Genomic DNA, 14,483 nt, shown 5'->3' on the forward strand with positions numbered 1-14,483 from the left:
TTCAAAATTAAATACTTGATTCAAGAACATTTTTTTTTTTTTGTGTAGAATTTTAATAAAATTCTATATTATAAAATTATTTTATTAATTTTTAAATCAAGCAAAATTTGTTATTTTTAGCAGGTAAATTTTCGAGGCAGATAGCTTTGAAGCGGCTCAACTTACGCAAATTTTTATTCAGACCTTTTTTAAAGAGCGTTTCATTTTCTATAGACAAAAAAAAGGTTCACTGGAGCCAAAATATTTTTCTTCCTAATTATTTTCTTGAGCGAATAAAAAATTTTTTTTGACAAGAAATTTCACTTTTTCCAACAAAATCCTCTTGCTTTAAGAAATACGGTTCTTGATCCAAGAAAATTTATTTAAGTCAAGAAAATCTTGTTTTGAGAAAATTCAGCCTCTTGCTTAAAAAAAATTTAGTTCTTGATAGAAGTAAATTTTCTTGCCTTGAGAAAATTTCTCTCTTGCTCCAAAAAATTAAATGTAAAGATAGAAGTAAATTTTCATTAATATTTTTATTGATTAACATGTCAAATGAGAAGATCAAATGATATTGAATCATTTTTTTTCATTTAATATGTATAATTGCACTCTAAAATAATATAAAATGGGTATCAAATATTCAAGAGAAAAATTTTCTCAAGGTAAGAATTTGTATATTTCTTACCTAGGGCAGGAAAATAAGAAATGTCTCAGATTACATGTAATTGTTGACCGAGGCGAAGCCGAGGTCGACAAACATGTGATCTGAGGCTTTCTTATTTCCTGCCCGTGGTGAGAATACTATTTTTCTCCTCGACGGAGGCGGAAAACGGCATTTTCATTTAGCGCAGCGGGCGGAAAATTGCCGCTTTCCGCCCGGAGGGGAGAAAAACTTTTTTCTCAGTTGAAGTAGGTGGCGCTACTTCTCTAAAGTATCTAAAAATCTTAACCAAATACAAAAATTTATTGTATCAAATATTTATGATAATTAGAATTAAGAAAAAAATTACTTCCACCAAGAATAGAATTTCAAGAAAATTTTTTTGAGCCAAGAATTTTGTTCTCCAGTCAAGAAATTTTTCTTTCTGTGTAAAATCATACTTTAATTATAATTTTAGGATAATTCGTTTCCGAGTTAAAAAATTTTAAATAAAACGAAGAAATAATCCCGATATATTTAATAAATATTCTTGATCTAAATATTAAGGGCTTAATATTTAAAGAGGATTCATTATAAAAAAAAGAAAATTGATTTTTATAAATACTGATACATAATTCCAAAATCCCAGCGCTTCTAAAAAAACAAACGAATCCATAAAAATAAAGTATAGGATCCAATGCGTAAAATATTTTCTCACCCTATGTGTGAGAAATAATTCAACCGGGGACCGATAAATTACTTCTGGGATTTATCAGTCATCCATTTTAATGTTTCAGTTAATGCAAATCCCGTAGCTCGTATATTTTAACTCGAGTAAAACTAGCGGCTTACTCGTAGAGTATAAACATAAACATTATAATCGGACGGTTTATTTATCCAGAAATTTAAATAGCTCCTGGTTGGGATTGTTGGGCGCCAGAAGATCCACCTAACCGGTGCCCAGAGAATTTCTTGACGTACACACATGTAGACAAAGTACGGTCCTTTCTCCTTGATTACTTTCTCTCGGGCGTGTACTAGACGTTATCATACGCCCGGCTGCACTGCCTATTTGATTCTCTTCTCGACTGGGAGCGAGGACCCCTGAGAAGGAGTCTTTAACCCTCTGGAGGAATCTCTCGCCCTTCCTCGTCTTCTCAGTTGGTTCATCTCTTTAGCCGTCTGCAAATCGAACTAACAGAAAACTTTTTTCCCGACTTCAAGCTTTTGGTTCTTCCTCTGTTTTTCTTTAATTTTAATTTAACTTAAAAAAAACTTTACTCTTATGCTTTGTCGACACTTAAAACTTTTTCGAGCAGCCTTTCTGCTTATCTCAAATTAACTCGGTAGCCACGCATGAAATTACAAAAGCTTATAGTTTAAGTTACCTTTGTTAAGTTAAATATTAAAACTTTTTGAGTTATCTAATTAATTATTTTTAAAATAAAATACCGCAGTGTGGGTTTTATTTTTTTTTTTATGTCGTAAAACTCACAGATAATTTTCTTTTTTGTAACAGCAGAGAAACCAAAGTTGGAGAGTTTGTTAAAACCTCTTCCTCTATTTTTTTTTTTTTTTTTTTTTATTAACTCAATTATTTTTTATCGAGTACTTCAAATGCAAAAAAGTTGAATTTTTATTTTTAAAATAGAATATAAATCATAAATTTATGATAAATACTTAAAAATTGCTCCCAATAATTTAATTCAACCGAAAAACGGCGCACGGAAAAAAGTAAACTATAATAAATAATAGTAGATTTATAATAAGTAATGATCAACTGCTAAAAATTACCGTTTCAAACAGTAAAATCGTGATTTTAATAATCACTATGTAATATTTATCATTTAAATGCTACAATTTATTCTTTACAAGGAAGAAATTACTATTTCAAACAATAATATTCGCTATGTGAATGTCTAAATTGTTAAAGTATAATAATTAAGAATTTTGACTTTGATATTTATCATTTCGTATCTAAAAAATGATTGCATGATATGTAAAAAGTATAAAATACAGTTACTAAATTTCTAATACAAGCAACGTCAATATTTACAAAGTAAAATGATAAATTTTGAACGCAACGTTAAAAATCAAACTGTAATTATTGACTTGCTTGAACTAGTAAAATATATATTTTAAGATTAGAATTTTTACTGTTTCAAATGTTAAATTATCCGAGTGTGAGACCTTCCCCTTCTCCTCATAGTATGGACTATATATTGAAATGGCAATTTTTACTGTTTGAAACTGTAATTTTTTAAGGTGAGCGAGTCATTATTAACTATAGTGACAATTATTAATTACTTTTTTTCGATATCAAACTATAAATTGTGGCTTTTACACTTTCTACATTAAATTCTGTAATATTTATATTTTTGCCACCTCGATATCCGGTGTACTGTTAGAAACTATAAAAATTACCCGGAATCCGAGTGAATTTTACAGTTTACTTTTTTCCGTGTTGAATTTTCGTTTTTAAAATAGAATATAAATCGGAAATTTATGATAAATACTTAAAAATCGCTCCCAATAATATAATTCAAGCGAAAAACGACGGGCTTTCTTAACATTAACTTTTACTGGAGTGATATCGATGTCGATAAATGTCAATTGATTTTCACAAGTAGCAATTGTCCATTGGCGTGAAAACCCTGAAAAATTCATGAACTTGAGAGATGAATTCAAAAGAAGTTATTCTATATAAAATTCGGAAACTTTTTCCGAATTTCAACCTCAGTGTTACGTAACCATTGAAGAATCGGACAATCTGAGATCCTCTTTTGTGGTAGCAGCTTTAGCAGTCACTACATGCGTTCTCCGATCTGTCATTGTCGAAATAAACTACCGATTGTTGGAAGAGCGGAAAAGCAAAGGGGAAAATTGATTTACGTCTTTCGATTATTTTCCTTGTGTTCCTGGAAGGCATGGAAGGCATGGAAGGCTGTCTTGTCTACTTGGATATTACAGTAAACGCTTCTGGTGTCTTGAGCTATAGACCAGACCCTGCGGCAAATTAATCGATATATACTGCTATTTTTCAACTGCCAACCTTTAGTTCGCAGTTGAAGCGAACTCTGACTGGCGTTGATGTACCATCTGCTTGCTAAAGTATCTTCTCACAAGACTTTACGTCAATCTAAGGCTCTAATGGCTATTTATCTAATTTATTGTTATTTTTGTTTCATATATATTTTCTTATTAGCTTTTCTTGAGTAAAAATTCCGGTAGTAAATGCATGGGGGATCTCAATTTTTCTTGATAATAAATTCAATGACGCGCACAGTTCTCACGCTGGGTTATTTTTTGTTGGGCGCCATTCACTGCCTAACTACGTTACAAAAAAGGGATTTTTAGCAACAATGGAACAATATGAACAGATTATAATTGTATTTTACTGTAACAATACAAAAAAACATGCTAATTTTGTTCATTCATCCAAATTGGGCGCCAATTTAATGAATTTTGGTGATAAGAGATTTACAGATGAGTTATAATTGATTTCAATTCTAATTTTTAGTTTTTTTAAAGAGAAAATTGAAGTATTACTTATGATTTACAATTTTTTATGATAAATTCAATAAAGCGCCTGGTTCCCAAGCTGGGTTAAAATTCATTGGGTGCCACGTCATAAAAAAACGACTTTGAGCAACAATGGAACAATGTGAACAGATTATAATTGTATTTTCTTGAAACAATACAGAAAAACATGCCAATTTTGTTAATTCAACCAAATTGGGTGCCAAATTGATGAATTTTAGTAATAAAAGATTTACAGATGAATTATGATTGATTTCAATTTTAATTTCTGGTTTTTTTTTTTAGAGAAAATTGAAGTAGAACTTTATGATTTTCAATTTTTTATGATAAATTCAATGACTTGCCCAGTCCCCAACTTGCCACGTCATAAAAAAAAAGACTTTAAGCAAGATTGGAATAATGTGAATAAATTATAATTGTATTTTACTGAAAAAATACAAAAAAACATGCCAATTTTGTTAATTCAACCAAATTGGGTGGCAATTTGATGAATTTTGGTAATAAAAGGTTCACAGATGAGTTATAATTAATTTCAATTTTAATTTCTGTTTTTTTTTTTAAGAGAAAATTGAAGTATAACTTTATGATTTTCAATTTTTCTTTATAATAAATTCAATGACTTGCCCAGTCCCCAAGCTAGGTTAGAATTCATTGGGCGCTACCTTATAAAAAAAGATTTTGAGCAACAATGGAACAATGTTAACCGATTATAATTATATTTTATTGAAACAATACAACAAAAACATGCTAAGTTTGTTAATTCAACCAAATTGGGAGTTAATTTAATGAATTTTGGTAATAAAAGATTTACAGATGAGTTATAATTGATATCAATCCAATTTTTTTGTTTTTCTTTTAAAGAAAATTGAAGTATAACTTTGTGATTTTCAATTTTTCTTTATGATAAATTCAATGAAGCGCCCAGTCCCCAAGCTTGGTTAGAATTCATTGGGCGCCACGTCATAAAAAAATACTTTGAACGAGATTGGAACAATATAGACGAATTATAATTGTATTTTGTTGAAGCAAACTAATAAAAAAACAAACCAATCTCTCAAATTCGAGCAATGAATTAATTTCTGCGCAGATTGAGCGGCCGATTGATGAATTTTGATAATAAAAGATTCGCGGATGAGTTATAATGTGTACCACCGAAGCCGGGAGAGGAAACGTTTAAATTTAGTTGATAGTCAGAGGTCATACAAAGTAATTAATCGGACGTTGTAGCCAGTTAGCAGAAGCATTGCACACACGCGGCGTCCCGCCAGTTGGACAATGAGTTTTGGACGAGTTCCAACCAATAATAAAGTAAGGGAAGGAGGAGGAAAATTAAGAGCGAATGAGTTTTGTGAAAAAAACGGAGATATAATTTGAGAAGTACACACTGAAGGTTGCTGTTAAGTAGACGTCCTAATTCAGCTCACCTGCCCGGGTTTTGCTTACGCCAGACAAAAGAGTGAATGTGTGTTTGCTCACTCGAGCCGCAAGATACGTCCAGGACTGAGCAACGCCGCCCGGGGCTATTTTAAGGGCGAAAGGATTTTCCTAAATGAGATCCTCGTGACCTTTAGTTGTATAATTGGAATAGTTTAATAAGTCCTTATACATTGAAGTATTTAGAGATGACAGAGGGGCTGAACCGAGTGCCGAAAGGGACAGTCTGGGCTGGTTTGTTCTCGAGGAAAAAGAAGAAAGAGATTGCCGAAGGCCACCAGACAATAGAATGAAAATAAAATAAAAATAAAATAAAAAAATCGACATACCCATACGAACATACGCAGAGAATCCGTGGAAGGGGCGTAGTGACTGCATTGCAGAATCGTCCTTTGAATTTCCGATCCTGCACCGGCGATTACGCCCAGCTGTAAATAATATTCCCTTTAGTTTACGATACTTTTAAAAGAAACTTACTAATTTATTTATACAGAAAAAAAGGTTCACTTGAGCCAAGAAAATATTTTTCTTCCTAATTATTTTCTTAAGCGCAAAAAAATTTTTTTTGACACAAGAAATTTTATTTATTTTAACAAAATTAATTCTCTTGCTTTAAGAAAAACGTATCTTGATCCAAGAAAATTTTTTCAAGTCAAGAAAATCTTGTTTTGAGAAAATTCAGCCTCGAGCTCCAAAAAATTTAGTTCTTGATAGAAGTAAATTTTCTTGTCTTAAGAAAATTTCTCTCTTGCTCCAAAAAATTAAATATAAAGATAGAAGTGAATTTTCATTAATATTTTTATTGATTAACATGTCAAATGGGAAGATCAAATAATATTTCATCATTTTTTTTCATTCAATATGTATAATTGCACGCTAAAATAATATAAAAAAGGTATCAAATATTCAAGAAAAAAAGTTTCTCAAGGTAAGAAAATTTTTTTCTCAGCTGAAGTAGGTGGCGCTGCTTCCCTAAAGTATCTAAAAATCTTAATCAAATATAAAAATTTATTGTATCAAGAATTTATGATAATTTGAATTAAGAAAAAATTACTTCCACCAAGAATAGAATTTCTCGAAAAATTTTTATTTCGACCAACAACTTCGGTCTTCCTTCACCTGAAAATTTTCTTGAGCCAAGAATTTTGTTCTCTAGTCAAGAAATTTTTCTTTCTGTGCAGCAAAATTAATTTTCTTGCTTTAAAAAATACGTAACTTGATCCAAGAAAATTTATTTCAGTCAAGAAAATCTTATTTTGAGAAAATTCAGCCTCTTGCTCCAAAAAATTTAGTTCTTGATAGAAGTCTCTCTTGCTCCAAAAAATTAAATATAAAGATAGAAGTGAATTTTCATTAATATTTTTATTGATTAACATGTCAAATGAGAAGATCAAATAATATTTCATCATTTTTTTTCATTCAATATGTATAATTGCACGCTAAAATAATATAAAAAAGGTATCAAATATTCAAGAAAAAAAGTTTCTCAAGGTGAGAAAATTTTTTTCTCAGCTGAAGAAGGTGGCGCTGCTTCCCTAAAGTATCTAAAAATCTTGAACAAATATAAAAATTTATTGTATCAAGTATTCATGATAATTTGAATTAAGAAAAAATTACTTCTACCAAGAATAAAATTTCAAGAAATTTTTTTTTCTGTGTAATTTCAAACTCCCTCATTGATAAATTTTTTTTTCTGATAAATACAAGCGATAATTAAACAATGAAGTATCATAAAAATTCTTTATCGATTTAAATTTAATTGTGATTGAATAATTTGAAAAATCAAATATAAAAATTTATTGTATCAAGAATTTATGATAATTTGAATTAAGAAAAAATTACTTCCACCAAGAATAGAATTTCAAGAAAAATCTTCTTGTTTTGAGAAAGTTCAGCCTCTTGCTCCAAAAAAATTAAATATCTCGGTAGAAGTAAATTTTCATTAATATTTTTATTGATTAACATATCAAATGGGAAGATTAAATAATATTTCATCATTTCTTTTCATTCAATATGTATAATTGCACGCTAAAATAATATAAAATGGATATCAAATATTCAAGAGAAAAATTTTCTCAGCTGAAGTAGGTGGCGCTGCTTCGCTAAAGTATCTAAAAATCTTGGTCAATTATAAAAAATTATTGTATCAAGTATAGATGATAATTTGAATTAAGAAAAAATTACTTCCGGCAAGAATAGAATTTCAAGAAAAATTTTTACTTCGGTCTTCCTTCACCCGAAAATTTTCTTAAGCCAAGAATTTTGTTCTCCAGTCAAAAAATTTTTCTTTCTGTATATTTATTTTGTGTGTTTGAAATGTTAATTAAGCTTGAAGCAAAAAATAATTATTTGACGGGCTACGCCTGCCGGGTAAATTTATAAACGAACGTTAATTTTATTACGGGAGTCATTATACTAACTGGAAAATCTAGAACCTCGAGGCTCTCTCTCTCTCGTTTCCACGTAAGTACACTTCTGAAGCTAAGTGCATAATGTGCAAATTTATGCAAGTATGTAACTAAATATATACATACATATATAAGCGGTGGTATATAACAACATCAACTGGAGAAACTTTCTGAATCTGCTTAGCAGTATAGAGAGCAAATGATACCTGACGTACAAGCTTGTGAGGGCAACTCCAATTTTGCTTGACGATCTGCTCGCCGGGCTGAGTGTCCCTCGTAAAATCGCTCCAGATAGATTGGATTACTTTGGTGCGCGGTAAAAGTAAGTCAGTCTAAGTGTGAATATACGTCTCGAGGATGAGGATGGTCTTATCCACAAACAGTGTCGTAAAAACTTACGATTAAAGTGCGTTTTCTATAAACTACTCGCTCCTTTGCATTCTCCTGGGCCCGTGTCCTGTCACATGTGCTGCTGGAACGTTCAATTACTTAGGCGCGTAAAACCAGCTATAAAAGTCACGGTTAGCGCAAGACTCTGCAGGGACACTACCCTTTTAATTTGTTTAAGCTTTACTGCAGTGCATCAATCTTGTTTATTGCTAAACAATAAAATTTTGTTATGGCTTGTAGATTGGAAATATGTAATTAATATTTCGGGTGTTAATTAAAATTGTCCGTGATTAAAGTTACTTAATAGTTTTCTAAAAATCAATTTAATATCTTTTTTTTTTCTTTTAAAATATCGAATTATTTTTTTTATCAGACTTTTTAAGTTATTTGAATGTAATTCTGAACTTTTATCAATTTTTTTTGGTTATTTCGTAGCTTATTTATTTGTAAGAATAAAATTTATGTAAGATGAAACTAATTATTTACATTTTAGTGATATTTGAAGGGTAAAAACCATTTTTCAAAATTTTTTAGATAATATTTTCAGGTTTAGAAATAATTTTCAATGAAAATAAATTATCAAAAAAATTATTCCTGTCACTATTTCTTTAATTTTTAGTTATTTATGGTGTAATATAATAATTAACACCAGCAAAATAGTAATGAAATTTATTCCACATACTATTATTAATAATTTTACACTGATAAAAAGTTAACCTTACTCAAGAGAAAAAATTTTGTACCAAGAATAATTTTTTAATTCAGTCAGTAAATTTTTCTTTTGGTTTAATAATTTTTTCTCTTGACTCAGAGACATCATTTTGTTCAAATAGTATTAAAAAATACTATTTTTAAACGCTTGCACTGAAAAAAAAAATGAATTTAATTGGAGAGAAAAATTCTTGAACCAAGAAAATAATTTAAAAAAGTTTCATTGTCTTGAATCAAGACGAAAAATGATTAAATCAAGTAAAATTTCCTTAAATCAATAAAAATTTATTAGTTTAAGAATTTTTCTATTCAAATCAAGAAGATGAAATAAATTGATTTTTTTCTCTTTAATTAACTAAACTTTTTCTATCCGTGTAAAAAAAAGTAAAAATACTAGATTATTTTAGACGAACACGATCAAGTCACAATTGTGGACACAAGAAACAAGTCTCTTAACGATATCAAAGCTGATATGATGGAGATGACTAGCTTGATTCCAATATAAGGATGTGCAGACACCTGTGCTTGCATCGTACATCGTGCATCGCAGATCGAGCTGCGGATCATGAATGTATGCATGAGCGCAGAGCATGTCGTCTTCTGGTTATACATCAGCCAAAGTACACTCCGAATGCTTCCAGCATTGAAGTAAATGTAAATGTTAATGTTGTACATGCATATGTACGACTTTTTCTCCGTGAGCTTTTTAAGGATAAAAATCTATAAAGAAGGTGACTATGACTATTACAGTTCCTCCGGGCTTAAGGTCGCTAAAAACCGGAAAGGACGTAACAAGAATTCGCCTCGGGCTGAGTCTTTCGCCAATTGTTTTCTCGTAAAGAATGAAGGGAAGAGAAAAAGAGGGATGAACTCGGTAACGATACTGCACCTTGTTCCGGCAAACTTTTAAATTTTTTATCTCTCGGATCGGTCAGGTTAAATGAACCAGCCGGAAAGTTTGCTTTTCAATAGTTATAGTTTACTTTTTTAGCTTTTGGCTCTTTTTTTGGCCTAGGGTATATATTTTTAAGATTTAAACTTTTTAAAACCGAATTTCAGCTGGACAAACTCGCTTTATTTTACTTTGTGCAAACATTTAACGAGTGCAAAGATTTAATTTCCGAGTCGGCTTAATTTATCTGCGGAACTCAGTTTTCGACCTAAAGATGTAATCAACGCGCTAGATAGAGATTAAACTCACTTTGACGTACGTTCATTTTATACTTCATATCGTTGAGGTTTAAAGAAAAAAAAAATATTTCTTTTACAGCTGGAATTTTTATCAATATATTATACTTATATAAGGATTTATTCATTTTTAATAAGTATTATTAACTCCTTATAAATATTAGATGATTTAATCAATTTAATGAATATTTGTCAATAATTAAAAAACAATTTATTGATTAAAATTAATTAATAATATTTAATAAAAGTTCACAAATTATTTATTAAATAGCATTTATAAATTTTTAATGAATATTTTTTAATAATTAACCTATATTATTAAGAGAAAAAGCAAAATTTTGTGGCCAGTGTATTTATATGATATGGAATTTTATGATAAGTATTTAGGCTACATTCGAAAAAGCTCTATCTCTAGATACATAATTAAGAAATGACCTCGTATCTCGTGAACTATTGACATTTTTAAAAATATAAGCTCACCCCGACACTACACTCATCAAGACCTTTTATTTGAGTACCCACATCAATTTTTCATATATTTATATATATTATATATATGTATATATGAAAAATATATAAAAATGCATGTGGGTACTCAAATGAAAGCTTTTGATGAGTGTAACATCAGGACGAGTTTATATCTTGAAAAATGTCAATAGTTAAGAACTGACTTTGCTATCTTGTCTACTATTGATATTTTTAAAAATATAAGCTCACCCCGACACTACACTCATCAAGACCTTTTATTTGAGTACCCACATCAATTTTTCATATATTTATATATATTATATATATGTATATATGAAAAATATATAAAAATGCATGTGGGTACTCAAATGAAAGCTTTTGATGAGTGTAACATCAGGACGAGTTTATATCTTGAAAAATGTCAATAGTTAAGAACTGACTTTGCTATCTTGTCTACTATTGATATTTTTAAAAATATAAGCTCACCCCGACACTACACTCATCAAGACCTTTTGTTTGAGTACCCACATCAATTTTTCATATATTTATATATATTATATATATGTATATATGAAAAATATATAAAAATGCATGTGGGTACTCAAATGAAAGCTTTTGATGAGTGTAACATCAAGACGAGTTTATATCTTTAAAAATGTCAATAGTTAAAAAAGTACAGTGCAATTTAACAAAAGTCATTATTTAATAAAGCAAAATTTTATTTATTTATAGTTCACAAGTCACGGCAGTCACATAGTGACTGCAAGGTTTCTAGTAAAGATTTATTTGATCTTTGAGTAAAATTTGACTTGAATATTTATATTAAATAAATAATAATTCAATTTTTTTAAATATAAAAAAAAATAATTTAAGTTCAACAAATTAATAAATTCTATAAGTGCTTATATTATCAAAAATATAATATTAATAAACCTGACACTTTCCGCAGCGCAATTATTACCAATAACTTCACCAAGTGTTCGTAATTGTAATGTGTTGCACATTTAATATAACCCAATCGTTTCGTTGTAAAACGTACAAAGCTGCAGTTTTATTAAAATATATTTGTCATTACCGTCAAACACAGCCAGTCACGAAGTATTCGTCCAATTAATGTACCAGCAACGTTTCCAACTTGTTAATTAAATAAAATCTAAATTTAAAAACGTAGATTTTATTTATAAAATCTAAAAAAACGTATTTTCTAGTTGGAAGCTTGTTATCGATGAACAAGCATTGCCCATACATTTCCGGGCAGTGACGTATTCTCGATAATCATCAAGATCGACGTGTTCGCAGAGGTGATAGAGACATGGAGATAAAGATAGAGATAGATCTGGATGTGTATAGATAAATCGTTGCAGAAAAATTTTCATTTTGATCCTCTAGACCGAGGCAATCTATCACGTCCTCGTGGCTGATGCCTCGTGCGAATCATTCCTGCAGTTCTGTCGCCTCCAATCGATACCTGCCGTCTCTACTCTATTTCATCTGGCACATCCGCAGCTCTTCTTCTTCTTCTTCTTCTTCTTCATCGCCTTCGTCTTCGTCATCGTTTTCAACCAGAACTAGACTGGGATTCATTCATCTCTCGCGAGGCGACACAAACTTTTTCTTTTTTATTTTTTTATTTTTTTCCTCTTTAGTTATTTCGTCGCAGCTCGTTTTTATAAAACATAAAACACCTAAAGAATTATTGCGAATCCGTATGATATGCTGAGAGCGGTGCCAGATGCTTTGGCACGTCTCTATTCTTCCGGCGGATATATATGCACATACCTAAGTATCATGTAGGTATAAATAATGTGCATATATAGATCCATTATTCAGCCCTGACGTCAAACTCCGCACAACAGAATAGAACAGGAGCGATTTTATGGATGTTCTGATTTCGCCTGACGATGCACCACCGCGTTAGACGGTGCTTAACGCTTTGACGCCTGTTACTCAATCCCTCCCACCTTTAGAATAATCCTCAAATATATGTGATTGACACCGGCGTTCATTAATTAGTTAATAAATTCTAATCCAATAATCTGATCAACTATTTTTATTGTTTTTCATTTATTATTTAATATTGTTGGGATGAATTAATTGAACCGAAATTGAATAACACGACCCGGAAAAGAAAAAATAAATAATTCGACGGGTGACAGCTAATGGAATAACGCTGAGTTCCGAGGGATAATATTGTTTCAAGAACACATGAAACCACCCGACTACCACTGAGATCATTGTCCTGCTGGCCAATCGTTCTATTTATATTTCACCACTGTTCGTATAAAAATATGGGTATTGTAGGGTCGATTCAGAAAGTCCACTGAATTTGTTTTATAAAAGATCTTCACGTGGATAAATAATTTTTACCAAAATTTTGGACATAAAATAGTTCAAACGTTAATCTATATTATAAAGAGAATAAGCAAAATTTTGTGGCCAGTGTATTTAGATGATAAACTCGTTTTTTTAGTTAAATTTACTGTCATTGCAAAGGTCTTAACTTGAATTTGTGCCTTTTCAAGGTTTCATATCATTCTCACCAATAGTCAATTTTTTATGATAAGTATTTAGGCTGCATTCGAAAATGCTCTATCTCTAGATACATAATTGAGAAATTACCTTGTATCTTGTGAAATATTGGCATTTTTAAAGATATAAGCTCATCTTGATGTTACACTCATCAAGACCTTTCATTTGAGTACCCACATCAATTTTTCATATATTTTATATATTATATATATGTATATATGAAAAATATATCAAAAATGCATGTAGGTACTCAAATGAAAGCTCTCGATGAGTGTAACATCGGGGTGAGCTTATATCTTAACAAATGTCAATAATTAAGAACTGACTTTGCTATTTTGTGAAATATTGACATTTTTAAAGATATAAGCTCATCCCGATGTTACACTCATCGAGACCTTTCATTTGAGTACCCAGATCAATTTTTCATATATTTATATATATTATATTTATGTATATATGAAGAATATATCAAAATTGCATGTGGGTACTCAAATGAAAGCTCTTGATGAGTGTAACATCGGGATGAGCTTATATCTTTAAAAATGTCAATAGTTAAAAAAGTACAGTGCAATTTAACAAAAGTCATTATTAGCTCACGGCAGTCACATAGTGAATAACTTTTGAAGTCAATTTTTGAAAAAAATTTTATAAGATCTTTTTTCTAGATCATTCAATTTCTTACAAAAAATATCTGTCATATTTTTCGCTATATTAACTGTAGAACGAGATAAAAAAATTTGAAGGTTTAAAAAAAATTTTTTGTTATTAAAATAAAAATTTTTGATTCGCGATTTTTGAATTTTAATATTAAGAGCTTAAATTTCAACATTATTTTTATTGTGGCATTCTTTGATAAAATAAAATTTTTTTTCTACACCCCAATATAAAATCTTCTTGTAATTCTAGTAGATCTTTGCTGACAAAATGACAAACCACTGTCGAAAATAGTGGGAGCTGAAATTCGACCCTGGAAGAGAAGAGATAAATGTTTTTAGGAGTTTGAAGCCAAAGGGCTCATAAAATATAAGGTGATAAATGGCCGAGCGAAGAGCAGACATCAAATCTGTTATTCATGAGGAAGGTTCTCATTCTGTTTTACGGGAATTAACATCGTAGTATCTTTAATTCTTCGGAAGAACTCGGGAGTATTCGGGTTGTGTAACTTTATCGGTTTAATTTTATTTCTCAATCTT

The 14,483-nt window shown here is 30.1% G+C and overlaps 1 long non-coding RNA gene across 2 annotated transcripts in view; it reads right to left on the reverse strand.

Moving 5' to 3' along the window:
• The window catches only part of LOC123270911, a 112,198-nt gene that overhangs the window by 87,943 nt on the left and 9,772 nt on the right, over positions 1–14,483 (reverse strand). For both annotated transcript variants that reach the window (XR_006510720.1, XR_006510721.1), the window contains exon 3: positions 5,926–6,024. This is a non-coding gene — a long non-coding RNA (uncharacterized LOC123270911). The remainder of the gene's footprint in view (positions 1–5,925; positions 6,025–14,483) is intronic.

Source organism: Cotesia glomerata, linkage group LG1 (assembly GCF_020080835.1).
Source record: "Cotesia glomerata isolate CgM1 linkage group LG1, MPM_Cglom_v2.3, whole genome shotgun sequence".
Taxonomy (NCBI): Eukaryota; Metazoa; Arthropoda; class Insecta; order Hymenoptera; family Braconidae; genus Cotesia; species Cotesia glomerata.